This window comes from Lipotes vexillifer, unplaced genomic scaffold (assembly GCF_000442215.2).
Source record: "Lipotes vexillifer unplaced genomic scaffold, Lipotes_vexillifer_v1.1 scaffold528, whole genome shotgun sequence".
NCBI lineage: Eukaryota > Metazoa > Chordata > Mammalia > Artiodactyla > Lipotidae > Lipotes > Lipotes vexillifer.
The window spans coordinates 1,663,364-1,668,462 of NW_006794582.1; the positions used below are offsets into that span (position 1 = coordinate 1,663,364).

At 44.3% G+C, this 5,099-nt stretch overlaps 1 protein-coding gene across 2 annotated transcripts in view; it reads right to left on the bottom strand.

Annotated features, from left to right (window-relative positions):
• Positions 1-3,911, bottom strand: part of STK38 (serine/threonine kinase 38) — a 44,514-nt gene extending 40,603 nt beyond the window's left edge. Inside the window, exon 1 of one of the 2 annotated variants that reach the window (XM_007467270.1) lies at positions 3,624-3,911. The gene's annotated coding sequence lies outside the window, so the exon portion shown is untranslated. The remainder of the gene's footprint in view (positions 1-3,623) is intronic. The other variant, XM_007467271.1, reaches the window with a different exon arrangement.
• Positions 3,912-5,099: the final 1,188 nt, after the last annotated feature.

Here is a 5,099-nt window from a genome sequence, read left to right on the forward strand (position 1 = left end):
GGCCCCGGAAATGTAAAAAAAAAAAAAAAAAAAAAGCTCAAATGTTTAATGTCAGGGAAAATATTTCCAGTCTAAGTGAAAAAGAATAGGTTAAAAAACAGAATGTATATACCATTTTATGTGTTTACTGTACATGCACATAATTATTAGAAATATATATCAAAATGTTATTAGTGGCCTAACTCTAGGCAGTGAGAATACAATAGATCATTTTATTCTTGTGTTTTCCACATTTTCTATATTTTCTTCAGTGAGTGTGTACTATTACCATTAAGTTACCAAGAACTTTTAAATTTACAATTTCTATAGTTTAAAAAAATCTATGACTGAAATCTTCATCTATAGGTATATATGTACTGTGACATGGCTTATGGTTATTTGATAGACGTTTACCATCTAGTTGAATTGACAAGTTAAAACAAAGACCTATGATGGAAACAATATTACAAAAGAAAAAACCTGAATCATAATTTTAGTGATGGAAGATATCTTAAAAACAAGAGACCCTAACCTCCTAGTTTTACATATTTGAAAACTGATACCAACAAGGTTTAAATAGCTTACAGAACTTTCTTCCCCACCTAAATTTATATCTCATTTGCCCTAAATATTTTTTGCCAACCTACACTGTCACACCTCGCCAAATTGTTCACCAACCTTGACTTGCTCCAGCATTGGCAATAATGCTCAATATTTTATCCTTATCATGCCTTCCTCCTACAGGACCTGCCTCTAAGTCTATCTTTTCATCCCAATATGAAGCTGAGTAAAAATCAGGAGGGGCCAAGGGCCATTTTCAAGGACTTTTAAATTGTTTTGTAGATTAAACTTAGGCTTTTAAGGAATGTGCAAACACTTATTATTACTAAGAAAACAGGCTTAACACTAAGCAATTTTATAAAAAGATACTCAGGGAAAATCAAAGAATACTGTCATCAGAGAAAAAAGATTCAAAATCAAGGCTCTACTTCCAAGTCAAACATTTTGATTCATGATGCGCCAATATGATCAGTAATCACAAATTCAAGATATTGAACTCATCTCTACCTTGCTATAAAATGTTACTTTTTATGGGAAAGTTTCTGCTAACACCAAAGCAAACTCAAATGTTTTTAGGCTATCAGTGGAATTTTTTTTAAAACCTCTGTTTGGTTTATGAAGCTCGGGTGTGGTTCCTTATTTGTCAGCCTGTACCCCATCCACCCACAATGAAAACCACATGTACTTTAAGTTTGGTGAAGAAATTTTAAAAGCAGATTTAAAAACAAGTCTGAAGCGAGAGAGCCCTTAGTACTGCTCCTTTGTCTGAAAATTTCTGGAGAATGTCTCCGTTTCTTTCCCCCCCCCTCTCTCTCTCTATTTTTTTTTTACATTTTAACAAATGAAATTATTTCCACATAAAAATACAACTACAGAGTGTTTAAGACAAACAGCGCCTTCCATATAATAGGCAATTAGTAAACGTAAGTTGAGCAAGTTAATGATTTTCAGGTGTCAACAAAGGTAAAGAACAAAATTACATGTACATTGACGGGTATATAAAAACTGGGGCACAAACATTTTGACCCATTTAAGTCACTACCATGACTTCCTAACCTTTGTAAAAGATCAAGAGGAGATTAAGTGCACTCAAAGAAACTCATATAGCAGGCCAACAATGTTCTAGCTGAATGGTTTCCAACCTTCATACAGTCTCTGATGTAATGGCAAAGGTTGCACTGTCCTTCCCTTTGATGATTCTTCAAACCTCCTCCCCCTCCTCTTCATCCACTCATAAGAGTTAGCCTAATTCTAATAACCTTTCATCAAAAGTTACAATTTCGGGTTTCCCTGGTGGCGCAGTGGTTGAGAGTCCGCCTACCGATGCAGGGGACACGGGTTCGTGCCCCGGTCTGGGAAGATCCCACATGCCGCAGAGCGGCTGGGCCCGTGAGCCATGGCTGCTGAGCCTGCGCGTCCGGAGCCTGTGCTCTGCAACGGGAGAGGCAACAACAGTGAGCGGCCTGCGAACCGCAAAAAAAAAAAAAAAAAAAAAAAAGTTACAATTACTAGTGCCCTACAGCAATTTTTAGGTTTACTGGGCCAACCAGGTACTTTACAGGGCTTTGCCTAAAGCTTTTGACAATTCAAGCCTTCATGCAATTTATAGGTTTACTGGGCCAACCAAGTACTTTACAGGGCTTTGCGTAACGCTTTTGACAATTCAAGCCTTCGTGCCCTGACCTATAGGCCACTGGAGGCCTTTGCCCTATTTGTTTCATTCTCCAACTCAGAATTAAGAAATAACAGGTACGTAAGAAATTCTTAAAAGTTAAAAAAAAATTAACAAAAGAATGTGATCCTCATAAGTCAGGGCAAACGTTAAAAGGAGATCAAATGAAAACTACTGTTATATTCAATCTAGATAGTTACGCATGATTAACTGATTGACTTGAAAATGGTACCCTGTTAACTCCATAAATACCCCCTTTTCTCACCAAAATTCTTTATTTCTTTGTGACTGACAACCCAATATTTGGACAATTCAACACTGGGGCTGAGGCTATTCCTTAAGAGTTACATATCTAATTTCTCCTACTGAACTAACTGTAAGCCACTGGAGAGCAAGCACCCTATCTTTTACTACTTTTAATATCCTTCCCCGTATCATGCACAGTGCTATGCATAGTTAAGTACCTTATAAAAGATCTGCTAGGAAAACACTGGTCTCTTATGTCCATTACCTGGAGCTGAAAATATGTATGTATGACTGGGGTAGGGTTAGGACATGGAATGGTTTTCTCTACAGAGTTGGATAGAGCTGTTCTCCTCGTCTTATGAGGAAGCTGCCATCTAACGCTTCGGTGGACAGTGGAGCCTGTTACTGTGGCGGTGGTTGTTTTGTGCTTAGGGAAACCACATCCACTGCCTGGCTAATTCTAAGTCAGAGCCAAAGGGAGCTGAAAGGGAGAGGAAGCACGGGGCTTCTTCACTCCAGCCTTCCTCTGTATACTTCAAAAAAGAACAAGTTTCTCTTTGTGTCGTTTAGTCAACTGGGAGATCTGGTCTCTCTACTTGCCGTTCTGCATGCTTTCTCTAAGTCTTTCCGCACAGACTTTGCTCCAAGTTCTTACTGACATTCCTTCTCCACTCATCTTAAAAGAAGAGTCTTCACTAAATTTCCCTGTGGTTTAGTCAGCTTCTCTGAAGGCCAGTACCCTAAGATTGACCATCAGGAAGGGGGCAGACGCAAAGGTACCAACATCTCTGCCTCACACACCTCTCAGGTTCTTAGAAAAAAGACAAGGAGGTGAACATTCATAACGACCGACATCCCGGAGGGCACTGAGCGGTGGCAGGGAGCAGACAAAGCAGGCAACACGGAAAGAAAGCCTGGCTCCCCGCCCCAACCTCACACGAAGACAGAGTGGACGGGGTGGGGAGCCTGGGACTGGGAAAACGTGCAGAGGACCGACAAGGAGCCTCTGGAAGCCAGGAGGAGGGAGACTGTCAGGAGGGTCCAAAAGGGCAGGGCTGGAAACAGGACGCCGGCGGGAAGGGGAAAACCCCAAAAAGAGTCGGGGGAAGAGGAGAGAAAGGAAAAGCCAGGGATGGACCGAAGACAACAGCAGCTAAACACTCACCAGAGCCCCAGGGGAGGCAGGGCTGGGGGCGGCCGACAGCCGCAAACGCCGGCCGGGCCAGCGGTCTCGACGTGCGGAGAAGCGAAATCCCAGCACCAGCAGCCAGCCGACCAGAGGAGGGGACGGGACGCCGGAGGCGCTCTGAGGTAGGGGCCGAGGGGCGGTTACGGGTGCGAACAACAGGAAGCGCCCCAACTGCCGGAAAAGACGGCAAGCGGAGGGGCCAAGGCAGCCCGGTCCCTCACGGCGGAGACTGCTGCCGCGGCAGCCAGGCGCCCAGACTGCGCAAGCGTTACTTCCCCGCGAAGCGGCGGGGATTTCAGGTCTGCGCGTGCGCGTCCCCGCCCCTCCTCGCCTTATTCCAGCAGGAGAGGCTGGGTTGAGCGCGGGAGTGTGAGGTGTGGAGCCTTCTCGGGGTGGGCGGAGCTGGGCTCGGGAGAGGGTCTTTTTATTTTTATTTTGAAATAATTATAAGCTCACAAAAAGTTGCAAAATTAGTACAAAGGGGTCCCTTTAACCCATCACCCACCTAGCTTTCCTCAACATCTTACATAAGTATACTACCTTATCAAAACCAGGAAATTAACATTGGCGGGATACAATTGACTAGACCAATGCAATTAACTAGATTACAAGTCTGACTCAGATTTAACCAGTTTGGCATGCACTCATTTGTGCGTGTGCGTGTGGATGCGTGCTCGCGTTCATGTGTAGCTCCATGAAGTCTTATCACCTGTGTAATCTTGGTTCCCCACCTTCTCTTGATTTTCATCATAAATAGGTCCACTGGAGCCCTTGGCATCCCAGTGTGTACAGAAGAACCTGCTTTTCAAGGCTACCTAGCCGCTTAGTCCATCCCACCCCTTGAGTTAAAGAGGTCCCAAGCCTTTGGTCACTCACTGGTTCCTTGAGTGTGGAGTGCAGTGCTCTTAACCGGAAAGTGTCAGGCTCCTGGAAACAAAGATGAGTAAGACATGGTCCCTGCCTGCCTTCAATAGAGGCCAAATAGGCAGAGAAAGAAGCGTGTGTGCAAGTCATTCATTAGTGTGTTGTGTGATATTAGGGTTCCCCCACGCTCTTGTGTAACTGTGTAAGACCATAGGGCTTAGTTTTATCCTTCAAGCTTGGAGTCCCAGGCTTTGTTTCCTTAATGGTCTTAAAAACATAGGCTTTCCTTGAGTACTTTCATCTTTCTAGACTTCAAAGCCTACTTTCCTTTTGTCTTAGCACACAAAAACCACTTCGCTGGAGCTTCCCTGGTGGCTCAGTGGTTAAGAATCCGCCTGCCAATTCAGGGGACTTGGGTTCAAGCCCAGGTCTCGGAAGATCCCACATGCCGCGGAGCAACTAAGCCTGAGCGTCACAACTACTGAGCCTGTGTTCTAGAGCCCATGAGCCACAACTACTGAGCCCACGTGCTGCAACTACTGAAGCCCGCGTGCCTAGAGCCTGTGCTCCACAACAAGAGAAGCCACT